This window comes from Oryza glaberrima, chromosome 8 (genome assembly GCF_000147395.1).
Source record: "Oryza glaberrima chromosome 8, OglaRS2, whole genome shotgun sequence".
In the NCBI taxonomy this organism is placed as follows: domain Eukaryota; kingdom Viridiplantae; phylum Streptophyta; class Magnoliopsida; order Poales; family Poaceae; genus Oryza; species Oryza glaberrima.
The window spans coordinates 21,567,787-21,590,554 of NC_068333.1; the positions used below are offsets into that span (position 1 = coordinate 21,567,787).

The window sequence follows — 22,768 nt, forward strand, 5'->3', positions numbered from 1 at the left end:
ACTATACCATTTTTTGGCAAAGTTGCTAAAAAAGTGTCAACGTTCAGTTTGTTGCCAAATTTAGTCAATACATAAAAAATCCTGTCAAAATTTTGGTAATATTGCCATTTTACCAAAATTTTGGTATTGCCAAAACTTGGTAATATTTATTTTGGCTACAATCTGAACAGATCCTATATTTTTTTGGTTTTGTCTACACTATCTTGGACTTTATATTCTTGGACTGTTCATCTTCGTGTAAACAATGAGCGGGGTGCCTATTTTCTGAGGTGCCTATTTTCTGAGCATGTATTCTGTTCTTTGACAATCTTATGTATTCCCAATCTTTTTTTCATTTTTAACACCGTTGACTTTTAACCTAAGTTTGACCACTCATACATTGCTAGCTTACATCTGTACGAACTATAGGTCATCATCGTTTGGCATATTCATATGCTTATCAGCCAAAATTTGAATTTTCAACGTTAAATTTGGAGCTGATTTTGGGGTTTTTTCATCGAAGTTTATTTTTCAGCATTTGCTTTTAGATCGCTAAAAACACATATATAAAAGTTTTATTCACAAATTAGTTTTCGTTTGCAAATATGTCGTTTGGTTTATTCCACCAATATGCCAAACGATGGCACCCATAGTTTCGCTCAAATTTGGTTCCAGACTTGATCATATTTTCAGCCCATGGTTACGCGTAGTTTTGGCCCATTTGTGCTCGTAATTTCGGCCCATAGGTTGTGGTAATTCCAGCACGTAGATGATCGCAATTTCAGCCCATATATGATCCTCCTTCGGCCCATAATTTTGCAGAATCCGTCCGATTAACTGCTTCGAGTTTTTGTTAGGGACATAATTAGGCTGCATATGGGCTAGGTTGGCCATGCTTCAATCCAGGCCCAAGCAAGCACAACTAGCAACATATATGTGCAGCAACAGCAAAGCACTGGAGGCATCGAACAGAATAGAACCCGGCACGGCGGCAGCCACGGCGGCTCGACAACGGCGGCGACTTGGTTCGGGCTTGAACCTTGTCGATCTCCTTCTTCCTCCCTACTTTTGCTAGTAACTTGTATATCCTATTCACTCCCATTTCCACCACAAAGCTTGAGTTGTAGTAATACAATTGCAGCTCAAAACCACCTCGACCTCCATTGCTTGTACTGGATATTGGTTCATTGAGATTTGGGTATTGGGTTGCTAACAATCTGGTATCAGAGCCGTTCGGTTCACTGGGATTCTTGTCATGGAGGTGTTGGGGAGGCAGCCATGCAAGAGGGGGCAGGAATTGGGTTGGGGAAGTTTTCATCCAAGCAGCACCCACCAACTGTTCGATGGAATGCCAAGCCAACCTAAGATGTCCAAGAAAGATCAGAGCATATCTGAGCCCGTTCTCATCAATTCCACCATGAAAAAAGAGGAGAAATGGCTAGATGAAGCTTTGGATTGGATATTGGAGAAGTTTGAACAAATGGAGGCCAAGCGTAGGTGTGATGAGAAGATTGATCGAATTTTGAAGAAGTTGGACGAGATAGATGCTAATAGGAACAAGTTCTTCAAGGAGATGGGTGCCTCTATCAAGGCAACCACTGCCGTACTCAATGCTGCATCATCTCTACCACCCATGGCACCGTCTCCTCTAGCGCCTACCAAGTGTTTGACGGAATGCTCCAACAACAACATCACTTGGGTGGCTGCGAATTCAAGTCACATTGGTGAGGTGCTTGCTCCAACAGCTGCCTGGGAGCTAGGAGACAGAAAGGACATGGACCAAGCTCCCTACATTGTCACCAAGGACCTCCTCAAGGTCACGCCCACCAAGTGTTCGACGATATGCTCTAGCTCTGACACCAAGCCCGATCTCACTGTAGTTGCTCCGGTTACTTGCACCACCCTTGCTGTGTCATCAATGGTGTTGGTAGCTACTGACGGCACCACTGGCAACACTAACATTGACGCCCCTGTTTGTTTCAAGGAGATGCATGCCATGTGCTCGACGGTCGGCCTCGACGTTAATGGTGGCAATGACCAAGCTGTGGTTGCATTCCAAACCAAGACATGTGTGCTAAGGGGTGATCAAGCACTTGATGTATCAGTTGAAGTCTTTATGCCAAGCTCTTATATGTTAACACCCATAAATGGTTGCAGTATTATTCCATTGATATCATTGGCTATCACAAATATTCTACTTGACATCAACTCTGAGACTGCTGATTGGCAAGGGCCACCATCACAAGTGTTACTCAATACTACCAGTGATGTAGCTATAAGGAAGTTGGTCATGGGAAGGATAAATCTTTGGTTGCCACCTACTTCAAATGAATTAGTGGACACCGTATGTGAGTTATGGTCAGAACAATGGCCAACATTCAACTTCTATTGGGCAAGGTTACATTGGATGCCACCATGGCCTCCACCAACTCAAGTAAGTTCCTGGGCATGGTTGCATTTTGATACTGGACTTTCAATCTCTAGAATAGTGGTTTTAACATGTGAGATGATTCAGTTGAGTCCATGGCCACCACCTATTTCTCAAATAATCAGCAAGTGCCATGATATTGTTGTCACATATATCATGGCTTTGATATCACTATGGCCACCATCAGATCTATCATTGTCTAAATGCTTGTCAATTTATGGTAATATCAGTCCTGGAGGTCTTATTTTGCTGAACATAGTGAACTTGCAAGAGGTAGGGAATAGCATAAAAGTAAAGGTTCCATGGCTGCTATCTGACCAGCCAAGGTTTGAAGGAGTGCCAATGGATTATCTTATGGTTGGTCAGATCTTGGGTATCCAGGAAAGAAAGGGTAGCAATCAGTTGGTTCACTTGCTTTATGGGGCTGCTGCAATACAACATGTAGCGGTCAATTGCTGTGTTGGAGTTGGTGTTACCACAGGGAACACATCCCATGCCATGGCAAAATTTGAAGATCAAATTATTGAGCACACATATTGTCCAAAGTGGTATGTTTCTTGCATGTTAGCACTGTATGCAGAGAAAAGAAGGGCTTTGCATGTCCTGAACTGTTCAGGAAGTATGAAACATGTCATTCCAGTTGTACCTATGCTCAGATTGATTAGGAATGCAGTGGAAAAGGTGGTTGCTGAGTTGTCTATCAATTCTGTGATTTATCCCAGGATGACAAGGTTGTCGTATTCATCAGAGAAGAAAAATGAGGTGGTACTAATGGTTTGGTGGAATACAGATGGTTCTAAACTTCTGAAATTACCTAGGGTTTGTGTACATGTATTGGATCTAGAGGATTTTTAGTAATGATCTGCAAACTGCCATTTAGAGATAGCATACAAGTTGCAATCCTGAATGAATTTGGTGACTACAAGAAGAAGAGCAATGCAGTCAGTCCTTTTCATTTCAAGATGATCCAAGCTATAATTCCCGTTAATGATGAAAGACTTGCTAATTGTATCCAAGAACTTTAGACACCCTGGGATCCCGGTGGCAGTGGTAATAATTTGCATCGGCTTGAGGACAAGCCGAACGCTAAGGAGATGAGATTGTTAGGGACATAATTGGGCTGCATATGGGCGAGGTTGGCCATGCTTTAATCCAGGCCCAAGCAAGCACAACTAGCAACATAAATGTGCAGCAACAGCAAAGCACTGGAGGCATCGAATAGAATAGAACCCGGCACGGCGGCAGCCACGACAGCTCGGCAACGGCGATGACTTGGTTCGGGCTTGAACCTCGTCGATCTCCTTCTTCCTCCCTACTTCTACTAGTAACTTGTATTCCCTATTCACTCCCATTTCCACCACAAAGCTTGAGTTGTAGTAATACAATTGCAGCTCAAAACCACCTCGACCTCCATTGCTTGTACTGGATATTGGTTCATTGAGATTTGGGTATTGGGTTGCTAACAGTTTTTCCCCTCGCCGGAGTTCGTTTCTCGCCGCCGCGCCGCTGCGGCCGCATCCCGAAGCGAAGCCCCGTCGGTTTCACGGCCGCGAAGGCGGAGCCGCAGAGGGCGGGAGCCGGGAGGAGAGCGAGAGGAGGAAGAACAATCGGCCAGGCTTGCGCTTCCGCTTCCGCTTCCGCTGGGAATCACCAATCCAATCCCTAATCCCGCGCTTCTTACTCTCCGCCATCTCCATGCTACGTTCAGGCCACCGGCGGCGGCGGCACGATGCCGATGGAAGTGAAGACTCCCGCCAACCGTATGCCCGTCTCTCTCTCTCGATCAATCGGTTTCGATTTCTATGATTTCCTTCGAGGTACATAATTTCTTCTCATCGTTGGAGCATGTTCAACTTCAGGTGTCGGGAGGAGGAGGAGGAAGAGGAGGAGCATGGGGCTGAGACTGCATCTGCAGAAACCCTTGGTCTACACCAGCATCCGCATTCCGACCACTCCGGCCTGTTGTATGATCAACGCCACCCATCCCTCTCGCTCCATCATTATGTTTTGTTCCAATTGATTGTCGATGGTGCTTTCTTGATTTTTGGGTGGTTGGGAACAGAAGGCTCAAGTATTATGTATTTCAGTTGGGTTCATGTTGCAAGTTACGGATAATTTTTTGGCCTGTACCAGTTTTACTTGTTTGTTAATCTGTCTGTTACTAAATTGTTACTTGTTCGGATGTGATATCCATCCATCTCTTTGCAAATTATACTGCTATATCATGCAACGCTTAATCACATTTGTGAGATAATTTACATCTCATGGTGGTAATATGGATTGTGCATCTCCTTAGATAAATTGTTCTTCTACTCATTGAGCTTGCTTCTTCCACTTCAGGTGTGCAGAGAAGGGGCATGCAGCATCTGCACAAACTCTGCTGGAGGCATCGTCTATGATTGCTGATTCCTCATCCTCTTCTCAGCCAAAGGCAGTAGCTGTAGCTCAGGATACCATTGAGTTCTCCGAACCATCAGGGCGCTGCCTTTCCTTGTCTCCTGTCTCACACATTTGGTCCCGACTGATGCATCAATGGGGACTCACATTTTACATCAGGGTCGATCTGCAGGGATCTTTCCACACATATCCTGATGTGGGTGGGCCATTCCCAAGCTTACAGGAAGCACACAATGCTATTGATCGCCATCTCGAAGGCCGTCGGCATCCAAAACTGTAAAGTTCCTCGACTGTTCTGTAGATTTTTGTAGGTTGATTTTCTCCTGTTCTATAATCTATGTGCACTCCTGCAGTTGATCATATTCAAGCAGGGTTACATAGCCACGTGCTTTAACAGTGTAGGCCACAGAAGATGTTCACACTTTTTACAAAATGAATCAGGATAAGGAAGGATGACCTAAGTTAGATAAGCTGACATGTTGATTAAAATAAATACAAACATATATTGATTTTCATATTCCTGTCTTGGCCTCATAGGACCAGTATTTATGACAGAGTTGTTACAACTTACAAGTTACAACTTACAACAGTGCATAAATCCATTAGCATAGCTAAAACATTAACAAAGTACATAGGGATGTTATGCCACCACTTTGAATGTAGGTATATTTTTATCTTAGTTGTAATTTGTATGATTCATTAGCTTATGGCCAGGAACATTTGCACAACTCTGTTTCCTAGTGCACTAATAAAAACTGGTGATAGACAGACAATAAGTTCCATTAACTGGTCAAAACAGTGCCGTTAGAACACATTTAGTTCGAGATCTGAAAGTGACAGAATGCACACCTTTTTTAAAATAAAGATTGCATTGGGAACTTGTGGGCATGTCCAATTTCATTTCGTTTTTTTCTATATTACAACATGAATTATGTTACTTATAGGTAACTTGGGAGCTGTTTGACCCCTATTCAACAACCTTCCATCTAGTTCACCCTGACCCTATATGTCAGGCTGATAATAATTGAGAGAGTACTTAGGATTGGTTTGTGTTCTCCACTTTTGAGAAAGTATGATCTGCTAATCATATATGACGTTCTGTTCTAAACTAGGTGGTTGAAGCAAGATGGTGTTTCTGCAATGGATATTATTGTACGACAAAGTATTTACTGGCCTGATGGCTCAATTAGGAAGCGCACAAAATCATATGCAACTGAGAAGACCCATAAGCGAATGTGCCAATTGGTTCAAGCTTTGGTGGAAAAGTATAATGAGGATCATAATCTTTTGGGGATTCTCTCTCTCTCTCTCTCTCTCTCTCTCCCCACTGTAAACTGTGAACTGGTACACTCTTATTTGCCTTGTCATTGACTATTGCTGATCATATTCATCTTTCTTATTTTTAGGATTTGGCACATAAGCTCAAAGATGTTCTGCACTACCAATCAGTTCGTGACAAATGTATGGGGTACTATCATCTCAATTTCACTACAGAGACTAAAGAATCTGATGATTTGGATGCCAGCATTGACAATCTGTTCTTTGTGGAAATCAAACGTTTGGGAAAAGGAAAACACGAAGAAATGTTGGCCAACTGTTTCTGCATGGTTAATCCTACTGATAACGGTATTCTATATCCTTATCTTAATATGTACTTTTGAAATACAGTTTATAGCTCTCACTATCTTGAACTTATCTGTCACATATAATTGTAAATATACCCGACAAAAAAATAATTGTAAATGTGTTTCTGGCTGTAGTTTATGGCCTGCACTTTATTTATCTGTTTATTTGCCCCTTATGTCATGCTATCCATTTTCCTTGAGCTTTATATTTGTAATATCTCGAGTTGGTTCATGCAGTGATGCAGATGTGTTTTTTTACCTGCAATTCTCCAGATATTTATCATGTGTTTGTGCCTTGTTGGTTACTTGACAGTGAACTACCTGTTACTTTTTTTTTAAGATGAAGATAAAATATACTATGGTTGTGCCAACCAAGGAAGTGTTGATATGAAGCACCCTGACCCTCACGAATATGATGGTGGTCACTTGGATTTGGGTAGGCCATATGAATGCGTTGATCAGTGGAGCGACTCTGAAGATGATGCTGAATATGTATGACGATTTATCTCCTGGCAATCTTAACTTTTTTTTTCTTGATTCAGTGTTAGTTACATTTGTTTCCTCTTCTACAGGTGAAAGCTAAGGAGGCTAAGATAAGGCGTATGTACGAGGTACTTGCCATATTTTGGGCGGTATGGTACCATCATTTTGGTTAACTGATTTTTGTGTATTCGTTCTCTCTAGGGCCTTGATGATCCATGTGTTGTGGAGGACCTATCCACAGACGGAGGAAAAGCGCTAGAGTGGAAGTGTAAAGAGGATGTCAGAGTGAAACAGACAATCCCTCGCACCCTTTTGTGGCTTAAGATTGTACATTTCGCTATCAACAAATCTTTCAGTATATGTTGACTTATCTAAGTTGGTTTCAAGAGAGACTGAAAGATGAGCAGAAGTAGAACACAGACTGACAGACAGTTTACTATTGTGCCGGATTCTGCTCTGGATATGTTACTCCACGTATGTATGATCCACCGTGGCGTGGCTTTGAAGAAAAATTGTTTAATTCGTCTCAAACATCCTGACCTTTTCTCTAATGGAAGGTTTGAAAAATGAGTGTATATCTTTATATGTGTGCATTGCTAGATAAACGTCTCGCGAATCGCAAATCGCGATCACAGCTACATCATCAAATGATTGACTAGTGTTATGCTCGTTCATTGTAGTAGGATCTGAACAGGACCGATCAAAAAAAAAATTAATAGTGATGGCTGAACAAACTATAAAAGCCTCTAGCCCCCACATCACATAGATCTATAAAAAAAATAGTGAAGTCTTAGGGAGGTCTCCATGGTCTTAGTGGTGGTAGACTGGTATTGGGGTGTTAAGTCAGCCGTGAACCCACTTATAAGTCAAAATAAGCGTGTTCACGATTTATTTTAGCATATAAGTATGTTTCACGGGTTAACCACTTACACTTTTGTCAAAATAAGCGGGTTCGCAGCTTATTTTAGCTTATAAGTAGGTTTCACATATTAGCCATTTACACCCCCTACCTGTACGGCTGTACCCGTCCCTCGATTTGAAATAACACATAATTTTGGCTCAGTTTTTATTTGGTTTTATTAGTCGGTTAATTTTATGAGATATGGTAGAACACATAATTTTATGGCTCAGTTTTTATTTGGTTTTATTAGTCGGTTAATTATATTGTTGACGCTTTTTTAGTCAACACAATATCACATAACGATTTACGGTGTAATCAACAGAGTCGCCAAAATCAATAGATCAAAATCAGCTAGTGGAACCGATTTCGAGATTAATTCACTTTCGTAGAATCACACGACTAATTTACGAGCAAATTAGCAAAGAAGATAAATATCGTACTTACGTGACGATGAACGACTAGTTTCCGAGCAAATTAGTAAAGGATAATCTTCTCGCTTTTGTGGAGAAGCACGACCGTTTTTCAGCGCAAAATGGCAAAGATTAACTGAATTCCAGGGTTGCTAGAACTCAACCATGAAAACGAAATAGAAAAGAACTAAAAGAAAACGAAATGAATAGTAGATTGATAATTTTTTATCGGGGTCCAAAACTAACCTAATACACTAATATTTATAGGAGCACCTGAACCCCAGCGGCACCGCTTGAGCGTACATGGAAACTCCAACAAATTAGCTAACAGAATCCGACTCCATCTAAATATTAGCAAACAGAGTGTATAGTTCGCATGCAATCTAATGCCAGTCTTCCAGCCTGATCATTGTCACCCTTCGGTCTCTGTGGCACGGGTCCCGTGCGGCAACAGCAGCACAGCTCGGCAAATTAATCATCAATCAAGCATTGATCCCCATCGCCAAATCTCCCCTAGGCTGCATGCATGTGACAAATCCAAACCAAATAAATTGCTGCTGCACCCAGCATTATACACAAATCATCCAAGCAGGGCATCACAAATTCCTACACACATATATATTTCAAAACTCTCGAGCAAACCTCAAGATAAATGTACCAACTACTCTAAATAATTTGGCCTGCTCAGATAAACTAATTTTAAGCCAAATTATGGTACAAACATATATGAGATGCTTTTTTGTCACACGCGTGCGTGGGTAGGAGGGAGAAGGTCAACTCCGGTCTCTTTGTGTTTTTTTGAAACACATACTCCTTGTTTTTCTGGTCCCAAACCAACCAATGCTTAACGATGCTTTTCGTTTCGTATCGTTTCGTTTGCTCTTTATCCACAATTTCATCCTTCCAAATCAAAACTACCGTTGGCGAAAGGAGGTGACGGACAGCAGCAAAGCCGGTAGCGTGCCACAAGATGGCATTGCCACGAATACGCGGCCCATAGAGAATTTGACCCAGAACGGGATTGGAGGCCCGTGGTTTGGGCCGGAAGGTGATGACGCCTCTGCCGTTTTCTTATGCACTCGGGGACGACGAGGAGATAAAAGTGCGAGGAATAAGTTCATTTAAGGTCTCTTAACTTGTCAACGAATCTGATTTTCGTCCCTCAACCAGAAAACCAGATATGATGGGTCCCTCAACTGTCAAAACCAGTGCAGATGAGGTCCCTCGGCGGTTTTGACGGCGGTTTTAGCTGACGTGGCGCCTACGTGACTAATTTGACTTGGTCTTCATCTGATATGGCATTGACGTGGCGTTTACGTGGCAATTCGACCAAAAAAAATAAACTTCGTGGGACCCACATGTCAGTTTTACACATAAATTAATAAAAAATGGTGGGGCCCCACCAGTCATTCTCAGCCCCCCTTTCTTCCTCCTCTCTCCCCATCTCCCTCTCCTCAACTCTCTCTCCCCTCTCCAGTCCCCCATGGCTTCTAAGCGCCCGTTGCCACCGCCGACGCAGCCGGAGTCCGGCCATCCGCGCCGACCGCCTCGTTTTCTCCCTCGAGTTCAACCCCTTCCGCCGGGAGCCCGACCCATCGGCCGCGTCGCAGCGGGAGGTGGAGGAGTCCACCATGGCGCAAACGTTGGTGGGCACGAGACCAGCGTCGATGTCAGCCTGCATCACCTCGAGCAGCTTTGCCGGGTCAAGGCCGTAGTCTGTCTCCGCTCCAGTGGGATCGACTGGATGTTGGCTGGATCGAATATAACATGTTCGTGTGGCTCAAACCTCAAAGGTCAAGCACATGAAAAGGCAGCAAGCATATCTAATAGTGATGTAGTGAAGCTAAATGCTACTTCTACTCATAGAGCATTTTACGAAGCTGCTCGAGGTGATGCAGGCTGAAGCCGACGCCGGTCTCGTGCCGAGCGGATGTCGTCCAGCCGTCGCCATCCTCGCCGCAACGGGCGCCGTGAACGACGACGTACTCGCGCTGGTAGTCTTCAAGTCGGGGGTGTCCAACCCGGGAGGGCCTATTGGCGCCGTGGTCGGAGGATGCCGACCGCGCCTGCGCCTGGCCCGGGGTGTCATGCGACGCGCGGACGGGACGCGTCGACGTGGTCGCGCTCCCGGCCGCGGGGTTCTCCGGCCGCCTCCCACGGTTCGCTCTGCTCTGCTGCCCGTCGGTCGTTGCGCCCGAGAGAGAAGAGAGAGGAGAGAGACGGACAGAGGGGAGATTGGGAGTGAGGAGGAAGAAGAGGGGAGTGAGATTGACAGGTGGGGCCCACGTGGCCCCGTCTTTTTAATTATTGTTTTTTGTGTAACTTACATGTGGGCCCGACGGTTTTTATTATTTTCTAAACTAAATTGCCACGTAAGCGCCACGTTAATGCCACATGAGACGAAGAATGAGTCAAATTAGCCACGTATGCGCCATGTCAGTGAAAACTACCATCCAAACCGTCTTGGGACTTATTTTGCACCGGTTTTGACAATTAAGGGACCTGTTGTATCTGGTTTTCCGATTGAAGGACGAAAATCGAATTCGTTGACAAATTAAGGGACCTAAAATGAACTTATTCCAAAGTGCGAAACCGTCGTAATACTCTCCGTCTTCCCATTCCAGTTCCCCTCCCTCTTCCAGGATCCAAACCCTAGAAATCGCCTCTGCGTTCCTCTCCCCAAATCACCGAACCCTAATCCCGCTTCATCCACCCCGCCAACCCCATGCCACTACTTCGCACATACAGCCGGCGCCGTCGCCGTCGCCGCGGCAGCCGTCTCAGTCCTACTCGCTCGCGCGCACCGTATGTCTGCCTCTCCCTCTCTCTCTCTCGATTACTATTTGTTTTCTGTTTCGGTTCGGAACGATCCAGTCGAAAGTCGAATCGTTTGTTTTATGTGTTGCTTGGATTGGATTGAAATTACGTATATAGACCATCCTAATTTTGTTTTCTTTGGCGACAATTTCTTCACTCATCTTCGCTTGAAATTGTTACTCTTCAGATGTCAGGAGGAGGAACATGTGGTTGAGACTGCATCTGCAAAAGCGCACGCCGATCCGCTGTATGACCACCGCAGTCCTTCTCTCTTATCATTCTTTTTGTGTTGCTGATCTAGTCCAAGGGTATACTTAGGTCTTTTTCTGTTGCTGATCTAGTCGAAGGTTATACATAGGCCAAATGGTTATGAAGGGTCTTGCTTACTTGATTTGGATTCTTGGATGGTTAGGGAGAGAGGGCTCTCGTATTGATCTCTATGTATTTCAGTCGGATATAGTTACCAGAAGATTTTTTTTGTCCTACACCATTTTTTCTGTACAAAGCTAGGAAATTCTTTTTCTTTTCCTCGTGGGGCTCTCTATCAATCCAACTTCGAATTATGAATGCATTTTCTACATTCCTTAACACTGTTTTTTTCATTAATAATGAATGTTACTCCCTCCCATTTACAGGGTGTGATACTTTTTTTATATAAGACCAAGAAAACTGGTCGTGAGGAAAACAAATACTCTCTTACCCCTAATAAATCGTAAGCATGCAACAACTTCTCACGGCATGCAGAATTGATTCATGGCATGCATGCAAAAATTCTGTTGGTAATGCATATTTGATTTGCGCAACTAATTAGTTCTTCCCATCTTCCCAAAGCATTCAACGGTGAATGCAAAAGGATAAGATCGTGCACCCTCTGTTTTGGGACGGCATAGAAAAAAAATGTGCGCCCTCTAATCTGCGATGGAGGGAGTACAAGTGACAACTGTTATCACTAGTTTTTCTATACTCTGATTATGTTGGTTTGCTGTTTCTCAGTCTTCCAAATCATGGATTTAGCTTCAATTTGTAGGAACTGATTTTATGAATTTATAGTTATGCATGATCTATCATGATGGCATGTTGCATGCCAAATTGAAATGACACCATAACAGTTAGGCATGAAAAATTTATTTTGACACTGTAAATTGTGTATTGGGTAAGTGTGATGTTCTGCATTGCAGCCTATTAGTTAGTTTGTATAATATTCCTGCTGTGGATTAGCCACTTATGTTCTTCTCAAATATGGTAATAGGCCAGTAAGAATACCAGAGATATGAAACTGACAAAATGGTCATTGAATGGACAGCTGGCATCTGTGAGCCTATGTATGTTTTCTGTGCCTTTTAGTATGCTTTCTTGTTGACAAACCTGATTCATTGGCTTTTAACTGCGCCAAAAAAATGACTTTATGCCTGTGAAATGTATGGCAAAATATTTCCTATTTTAGATAGATAGTTCCTTCAACTTTGTCTCTCACCGTGGTAATATGCCTATGGTTTTTATGTCTCCTAAGATAATAATAAATTCTTCTTCTACTCATTTAGCTTGCTTGTTCCATATCATGTATGCAAAGGAGGGGCATGTGCCATCTTCCATCACTGCTACTTCCTCATCCTGTCAGCAAGCAGATGCAGTAGCTCAGGACACCGAGGTCTTGCCACCATCAGGAAGCTGCCTTTCCTCATCTCCGGCATCATACGTCTGGGCCCGACATGTGAAAGATTGGGGACTCATATTTTACATCAGGGTTGATCTTCAGGGATCTTTCCACACATATCCTGATGTGGGTGGGCCATTTCAAAGCTCACAGGAAGCTGACAAGGCTATTGATCGCTATCTTGAGGACCATTGGGATCCAAAAATGTGAAGTTCCTCGACTGCTATTTAGATTTTTATTATTTCATTTCTTTTGTTTGATGTGTATGCTTGCAGCTGATTATATTCAAACAAGGCTACATGGCTGATGCTATAATAGTATAGGGGATGGAACATAATGCAGTTTTAAAAGTATGAATCATGATAACGACGAGTGGCCTTTAGTTAAACTACATATAAGTTGACACATTGATTAGAAAAAATACAAGCATATGTTAGTTTTTAAAATTTTTGTTTTGAGAGTAATTAAAGTTAATGGAAAATTTTATAACTGTATTTCTGTGGGAGTTGCTGAAATAGCACAAGTCATTAGCATAGCTGAGAATTATGAAGTGCATATAGATGTTATGAGACCACTTTGTATGTAGCTATGTTTTTCTTTTAATTGTAATTTATATGATTGGTTAGCCTTTCCTCAGCAGTAAAGAAAAAAAAGATTTCCTAACAATAGGTTCCAAATGAGCTTGGGGTCTAGAATAAATGAAGGGATATCTTAAAAAATGCCTTGGGAACGTAAACAGTCATTTCATTCTTTTGTTTCAGTTTCTGTTACCACCTTAATCTATTTTAGAGGGTCACTTGGGAGCTTTTGATGCAAGCTAGGACTGATAACATTGAATGAGTTCTTGGTATTATTTTGTGTTCTCCATTTTTTAGGAAGTACAATATACTAATCCTATCGGATGCTCTGATTTAAACTAGGCGCATAGGGCAAAATGATGATATCTCTTCAATTGAGAATGTTATACGGCGATGCCTTTACTGGCCTGATGGCACAATTAAGAGGCGTACAAAATCATCTACGACTTGGGAAGCCAAAAAGAGAATGCACCAATTCATCCAAGCATTAGTGGACAAGTATAATGATGATCACAATCTTTTGGGGGTTTGATTTTTCTCTCTATCTCATTCTCTGTCCTTCTGCCTTGGTTGCACTGTCTTATTTATCTTATTATGTACTCCCTCCGTTTTATATTATAAGACTTTCTAGCATTGCCCACATTCATACATATGTTAATGAATCTATACACTTATATGTCTAGATTCGTTAACATCTATATGAATGTGGATAATGCTAGAAAGTCTTATAATATGAAACGGAGGAAGTAGGATTGCCTATCTGATCCATCCTTTTTATTTTAGGATTTGGCACTTAAACTCAAAGACGTTTTGCACTACCAACCACTTTGTGAGAACCATATGTGGTACTATCATCTCAATTTCACTGCAAAGACTAAAGAAGATGGTTTCGACTCTACTAGTGACAATCTGTTCTTTGTGGAAGTCAAATGTATGGGAAAAGGAAATTATGAAGAAATGGTGGTCAGCTGTTTCTGCATGGTTAATCCTATTGACAATGGTATAGAGTACTTCTATCTTAATAAAGTATTGTTAAATTACTGTTGGTCTCGCTACCTTGAACTTATTTGCGATATACACCTGTAAATGTTTTTTTTCTAATGGTAGTACTGTACTATAATTTTAATGTATTTATCTGTTTGTTTCCCCTTGTGTCATTTCATCCATTATCAATATCCTTGTATATATTTGTAATATATTAACTTAAGTTAATCGCACATTTTTTTTATCTTCAATTATTTGATTACTATTGGGTGTGTGTATCTGGTTGATTACTTGGCAATTAACTGTCCTTTTCTTTTGAAATTAAGGTAAACCATGTAAAGGTTGTACCTAACAATGGAACTGCTGACATGAAGCACCCTGACACTGGTGAATACTTTGCTGGTCACTTGGATGCATATTTGCCTTATGGATGTTTTGGACAGTGGAGTGACTCTGACAACGATGATAAATACGTATGTTGATTTTGTCTGTTGGCAAGCTTACCATTTTTGTTGCTTAAGAGTTTAATTATAGTTTTTTAGGGAAATTTAATTACATGAGTTTCCCCTCTTTTACAGGTGAAAGCCAAGGAAGCTAAGTTAAGGCGTATGTTCAAGGTAATGTCATGCTTTTTTTTTTGGAGTTATGTTTTTGTGAGGGATGGTACCATCTACTACCTTCGTTTCAGGGTATTAGATGTTTTGACTTTAGTCAAAGCCAAATTGCTTCAAGTTTGACTAAGTTTGTAGAAAAAATAATAACATTTTCAACGCAAGACAAATTTATTATGAAAATATATTTAATTATTGATTTAATAAAACTAATTTGTTATTATAAATATTACTATAGTTGTCTATAAACTTAGTCAAACTTGAACTTGAAGTAGTTTGGCTTTGACCAAAGTCAAAACGTCTTATAACCTAAAACGGAGGGAGCACTAATGGAATGTTCGTTAACCGGTTACTTCATTATTATAACTCCCTCCTTGTGTATTTGTTGTCTTTAGGGCCTTGATGATCCACGTGTTACGGAGAAAATATTCACACTCCCTCCGGGTGTGACTATTGTGGAAGACTAAGGGTGAGTTTGAGAGGAGGGGAAAAGAGAAGATTGGGAAGATACGCAAAACGAGGTGAGCTATTAGTACATGATTAATTGAGTATAAACTATTTTAAACTTCAAAAATGGATTAATATGATTTTTTAACGCAACTTTCATATAGAAAATTTTTGCAAAAAACACACCGTTTAGTAGTTCGGGAAGCGTGCGCGCGGAAAACGAAACAAACTAACTCACAAACTCCTCCTGCCGAACGCTCCCTAATAAGGGATGGAGGAACTACTCACACTACCTTTGGGTGCGGCTATTGTGCAAGACAAATGGGCCACCGGAGTCAACGTCGCAGCATGTGTAGAATGTCGGTATCTATGAAACACAAAAGGCGGTATCTAAAATATTAAACGTCTGCTATGTATATATCTCAAATGTCCTTGGTTTGCATGGGTTATCTCCGTTGGCGTGCAGCTCCCTGTGATGAGATTTGCATGACTTCCTGAATTTGGATGTTGGGAGATAATTTCTGTCGACGGAATACCTGCACTACCCCAGTTTTTTTAGAACAACTGCACTACACCCGTTTGCTCATGGTCACCGTAGGCTACTTCATACTGTAATTCCGGCCAATCCATCTTAGGACCTACTGTACTTATTTACTTGGGTCAGTCATTGAATGTGCCGGAGTCGGGGTTCATTTGTCAGGTGATAGCACTGTAAAACTTGTAGCATACTGACCTTTCATAGCGCACTAAGCGGAGCCCATCAACACACGTTTAACAACTACAATCACTACAGCCTATAATCAACATGTTTACTTGCCCGATTGAACGCCAAATATGCCAAAGAACGCCAAATATAAGCCGACCTACCTGTTCATGTTTTGCTGCCCAGCAGTACACTCCTAACTTTTCAACTCTCAAACGATGTTCCACAGGAACTCCGATATGGATACATTGATACTTAACTCTCAAACGATGTTCCACAGTCGTCCTATAATAAAACAACTTTTAGTACCAGATGAGAAATCCTAATCCGAATTTGTGGTAATATCTTGTCCGGTACTAGGTTATGATATTATGGGATAGAGGGAGTATCAAATTTCCTTGACTCCTACCGATGCTCCTGAGTCCAAGTATTAAATTTGAAATTCAAATCCAAACTCCAAATCAAATTATGTCCAACTCAGTCTTCTCTGCGAAAGTCTAATTTGCCTTCCTCCTAGCCGTTGGGCCGCTTCTTGCTTGCTCTCCTCACGTGCTGCCGAGAGAGAGAGAGAGAGAGAGAGAGAGAGAGAGAGAGAGAGAGAGAGAGAGAGAGAGCATGTTTTCTCTCGCTCTCTCCCACGCCCGCGCTCACTCGCTGTTGCCGAGTTCGATTTTTTGCAACCGCCTTTGAAATCCCGCCACCACCTTTGTTCCCGCGCGCCAGCGCGTCGTGGCAGATCGCTGAGGACGCCCCCGTTACCCTTTCTGGCCCATTGCCTGCGCCGGTGAGTGCCTTGCCCCTGCTCGCCGCCAAACCGGCCTCGCCCGCTTTTGCTGTCACCACCGCCGTCATCCCGAGCACTGCCGCATTCTTCCAAAGCTCGGAAACATAGCACGCACTCCTCCCAAAACGGCATGGACAAGCTCCCATTTCTCTTCTCTCTTTCGCTTTTTCCCGACCAACGTCGGCGTCACGCCCTACCGCGGCCCATTGGCCGCTTGCGCCGGTGACCGTCTCGCACCTTACCGCGCCTGTGAGGCGTTCCTTCTCCTCGAAGCCTCACCCGACGCCTATAAAACCACCCCTCCCCTCTCGTTCGGTTTTTGCCGTCGCTGCATCGTTTTCGCTCCAATCCACTGCGCCATTGCCGCCTTGCCGACGCTGTCCGCCTTTGAGCGTGCCGGAGGAGCCGGCGTGTTCGTGGACGCGTGACGTGGACTACGGCCACTCGCTCCTTCCCCTCCCTCGGCCCGAGGCCGAGGCGATCAGATCACATCTCGCGTCGTCAGCCTCTCTTCCTGCGCCCCCTTCCTGTCGCAGTGACGCCCTCCGTTTCCTTTCCCCTATTCCTCCCCGTAGCTTGCGCATAGCTTCCCGGTGACCTCCCAATGCTCGTATTCGGCCGCCAAGCCTTGCCACCGCTCGCCATAGCTTATTGGTCGCTTTGCTCTGTCGCGGAGGCTGCTCGCCATAGTGCCGCCCCGTGCGCCCGTTTCATGCGGAGTGGACTCGCGACCGCGGGTAGTAGCTCCTCCCCTGCTGCACCAATACTGATGTAGGGAGATAAAACTGTCCACAAACTGATAGAGAGATACAAACACCTTAATGTGGTTCTGCTGCTCCATCATTGCACATTTCAAAAGTTGTTTACTCAAGATCAGAAAGATGGAAACTCAAAAGTGAATAGGGTACCTGTCTAGTTGAAATATATTGTGCGTGCAAATAAGCATTTTATCAAACAGGAGGAAAACATTGAGATAAATTTACCTTAGAATTGATTAACTCGGTTCAGCTGTTTGGGGAGCAGACAACCAGGGCCGGTACTAACTTCTTGGAGGCCCTCGGGCAATAATGATAGAGGCCCTCATAAATAATTTTTTTCGTTGCAAGAGTGAATAATAATTTGAGCACAACAATATGTTAAAGCCAACTGTAGTTCATTATTTCAATATTATTCACTCTTGCAACGAAAAAAATATTTATTGAAAACGAAAAAAACAATACTTTTCATAAGTTGAGCACAACAATATGTTAAAGCCAATGAAAAAAAAGTACTTTTCATAAGTTGAGCACAACAATATGTCCTGCCTCCTCTGTTCGCAGGTGAAATGCACAAGGACAGTTTCCTCAGCAAACCGGGGTTGTGCACCGGTGATTCGTGCTCGACCGGCTGCAGAGCCAAGCTGGCCGCCGCGGCCTTGTTGGGAATGTTGCCTTCATCGCCGAGTCGGCCTTGTCGCGGCCTCCATCGTCACCGTCGCCGGCGTCATCCTGCTGCTCGGCGTCGCGTGGTTCGTCCACAGGTACAGGAATCAAAGGAAGTGGAGCATGAAGGATGCTGCCAGCGACAAGTCGAGGTGGGTGGTCACGTCGTTTCACAAGCCGGAGTTCAACGAGGAGGACATCCTGAGCTGCCTCGACGAGGAAGTAGTAGGCGTCGGAAGAGCCCCCAGCTCTGACTCGAAGAAGCAGGCGACCCCGTGCGACGTGGATAGCATGACGAGCTTCGACGAGGCTACCACGAAGGAGAGCGACGGGGATGGGTGTTGATGCGAAAAACACACACTGGTTTGGGAGATCTGCTTAGCTCTAGTGCAGGTCCAAAGGTTGTTGAGATGCGGGCGTGCCAGTCAGTTTGATCCTGCAACTGACAAGATATGTAAACAGTAGATCAAATAGCCGATCGGCTAAACAGCTGATGATGACTTTGGGCTTACCAAATTTCACTGTTAACACATGCCCCCCAGTTTTGGAGTATGAGAATTCATATCTTATCAGGTCTTGATAACTCCAAAATTGATCTTCCTTTGCTTCTTGCAATCGGCTTTCATGAGCCAATACTGTTTGGCTTAGATGAGCTAGGCTATCTAACTCGTGGCAAAAGAATCTCTCTCTGATAGGTGCTGACAACCCTTGGAATGCGAGATCTGCTAGTTGCTCATCACTTAGGCTCAAACCATAACATCGCTGTCTGAATATATTCCATAGCCGATTCTCCTTCTTGCTGCTCAACCGATATTAAGTCTGAAAGCTTTAACCCACTGACTCCAACAAAGAAGTAATCATGAAATTGCTTCTTAAGATCGGCCCATGCTCTAATAGAATTTGATGGTAATGATGAAAACTATGTGAAAGCCGATCCAGTCAAAGACAACGGAAAAAAATCTCACTTTCAGAGCTTCCTCAGCCGATGCTTCCCCATATTGCGCTAAGAATCGACTGATGTGGTCCATTGTAGATATATCATCTTGCCCTGAAAATTGGGAGAAATCTGGAACCTTGTATCGGTGTGGTAATGGAACCCTATCAAACCACTCAGGATATGGCAGCCGATACACATGGATCTGTTCCTTAGGTCTAAGTCCAAACTGATCCTTTACTAACTTCGCAATTATATCGGCCCAATCTTCTATATTCTGACGCGTTTGTGATTCTTCTGGCCGATATTGCTGATATAAATCATCATGCTGATACTGATGTGCTTGCCCCCCGAGCCGATATCGCTGCTGTTCTTCAATCTGCCCCCTGAGCGGGGGGAAGTTGCTGGAGATGCTGTGGAGGTAGATCGAGGAGGGCCGCGCCGAACGACGGTCGGCGGAAGCTGACGTCGGGGATGGAGGCGCAGCGTAAGATGCTGCGGAGTAGGTCAGGAGGGCGTGCCGGACGACGACGGCCGGCGGCAGCTCGGAGGTCGCGTACGCGTCGAGGAGGGCCGCCGCGCGAAGCTGCTAGCTATGGACGTCGGGGATGGCAGCTCTAGACTGGCGTGGCAGCGGGGAGATCAGGAAGGGCGGTGGACGACGTCAGGGACGGCGGCCGTCGGATCTGCTGCGGCCGATCGGAGAAGGTCGGCGGAGGGGGGAAGGGCGGCGGCGTCGCGCAAAAGTTTGGAAGGGAGGAGAGAACCCCGCGCACGGGAATTTCCACCCGCGCCAAAAAAATAATTAGGATTTATGTTTATGGTTAAAGGAATGGATCCTCTACAGTACTGCTGATAGAATTGCAGTGGCTAAATGCCTAGCTAGCATATAGGTTCTAGCTCACATATCTGTATCTGCTAGTGTTACAGGAACGTAGGTCATATATAGTACTGTTGATACAGTTGCAGTAGCTAACTGTCTAGCTGCTAGCATATAGGTTATGGCTCACATGTCAGTATCTGCTAGTATACCAATAATACCATAGATAAGATAATGTGTACCGCTAGTGGAGACACATTAAACATTTTAGTCTAAGTTTGTATTAAAATGTTGATTAGTTAGATATAATAAGTTTTTTTAAGAAATGCTAATTGAAAATTTTGAGAGTAGTAGTACCATTTTAGGAGTTTGGGAGCAGATGTCCTCGTTAATTAATACTTTGTATGGCATGTAGAGCCGGGCTCATATGTTAGAATCTGCTAGTGCACCAGCAGTACCATAAATAAGATAATCCGTACTGCTGATTGAGACACACGTTAAACATTTTAAGTTTGTATTAAAATGTTGATTAGTTAGATGTAATTAGGTTTTGTAAGAAATGCTAATTGAAATGTCTGAGAGTACTCGTACTATTTTAGGAGTTCGGGACCATGTCCTCGGTAATTCATACTCCATTTGTTCCGGAAAACAAGAAGTTTTAGAGTTGGACATGGTTAAGTTGGACATGGTTATTAAGAAAATAGGTAGAAGTGAATGATGGAGGGTTGTGATTGGATGAGTAGTGGAGGTAGGTGGGAAAAGTGAATGGTGGAAGATTGCGATTGGTTGGGAAGAGAATATTGATGGAGAAGTTGTTATATTTTGGAACAAATTATAAGAGCAAAAAATTGTTATATTTTAGGACGGAATGAGTACTTCCTAAGAAAAAGAACGGGACCTTAAGGCCGAATGGAATTTTTCTTAATTAATATTTAAGATAATATCAAAACTAAAATGGCAATATTATCTAGTTCTTGAGAACAACCACTTTTTCCCTCTATTAATATTTGATGTTTAGAACCTTGATTTGGTCAAACTTTTTAGACTTCAACCATTAACTTTTAAGACTTCAACCATTAACTTTCATACTAATTAAGTTTATATATAGAATTTATATTATAATATTACTTTTCAAGGTGAATCTATACATACATTTTTTTAGAGTAAGTATTTAAGAATCCCTTAAAAAAAGTAAGTATTTAAGAAATTATTTATAGTTAAAGTTCTAAAAATTAGACAAATATTACCGTAAGCACACTGGTGGAGAAGTGCCTTTTAGTCCCGTTCGTAACCCTTTGTAGTCCTGGTTTTTCAAGCGGGACTACGAATTCGGGGCTAAAGATCATTATCTTAACCGGGACTAAAGATCGATCTTTAGACTAAAGAGGGCAGCGACACGGTTAGTCTTTTTTTTATTGTTTCTGTTGATACTTACTACTTAATTCGTAACTATTTTCTCCCAAATCGTGTGGCCCAAATCGAATGGGATGCATATCCCCAAATCAAAGTAATATACCAAATTCACAAACCTAATACATCACAGATTATACATCTCAGATTACAGATTTTTTAAAAAAATTATACATCTCAATCCATAGAACGAATCATAAATTCATCATCTCAATCCATACCATGAATCACAAATTCTTAGAAAAAAGGACAAAAGTCCCGGAGTGGACGCTGCCGGCCGCCACCACTGCCCTCCTCTCGTGCCCACGGCCGGCGTCGTCGCTGCCGCCTCCCCTCCTCCCCGGCGACCGTTGCGCTGCCGCCTCCCCTCCTCCCTGGCCGCCGCCTGGCCGGCACGGCCTCCTGCGCTCGCTCCGTGAGGAAGGAAAGAGATAAGGTAAAAGTGGAGATAAGGTAGAAGTGAGGAAAGAGATAATGCGCTCGCTCCGTGAGGAAGGAAAGAGATAAGGTAAAAGTGGAGATAAGGTAGAAGTGAGGAAAGAGATAAGGATTAGAGAGGAGTTTGTGTGTGTGGACGGGAGGAGAGGATAAGGATTAGGGATTATATAGTGCGTTTTGATCTTTAGCCTCGGTTGGTCTTACTAACCGGGACTAAAGATCCAAACTTTAGTCCCAGTTGGTTCCCGGAGAGCCCTGACAGATCCCGACAGCATGTGAACCGGGACTATCTTTAGTCCCTGTTGGTGGTACTAACCGGGACTAAAGATCATATAGTCCCGTTCTGCTTATAAATCGGGACTAAAAACCATCTTTAGTAATCGGGACTATTGTGGTTTTTGGCCGACTAGACAAAGATGGTTTCTCCACCGGTGGCATTAATATTTATGACCCCAGAGAGTATATATTATCTGGTGCTTACAGCTGCTTACATACAATATTAATTATCAAATCTGAAACTCTTATGGCTGAAAACTAGAATGTTTGATTTCGTTTCTTGCATGTCGTGTGCAGTTACATTGGCACAACATTTCCTGAAGGCTGTTAGAAGCTATAGATGACTGACCTGTGGTCTGTTTGTAGTTATCTCAGTATCCCATCAGTATCCCATCCTGTAGGAAATCATCAAGAACATGAAACTGGTGGAAGCGGGGGAAGAACTTCGTTGGCAAATAGCAATTGAATATGCGATTTTTTACTGACGATGACAAAAGTTGCAAACATATAGATGAATCGGTGGAGTGCAGGAAATAGTACCAAACGAGTTTTGCAGTCGGGGACTCTTCTCTTAGAGAATATAATTAAGAAGTACCTTTGATAAACACCCAAATCTTAGAAATGAGATCGGCGAGTGCGAAATCCATAAAATGTCATCATATCAAGCA

General features: G+C 43.1%; 1 pseudogene; it reads left to right on the forward strand.

Moving 5' to 3' along the window:
• The first annotated feature begins 10,822 nt into the window (after positions 1–10,822).
• LOC127781936 (uncharacterized) lies at positions 10,823–18,813 on the forward strand (annotated as a pseudogene).
• The last annotated feature ends 3,955 nt before the right edge of the window (positions 18,814–22,768 follow it).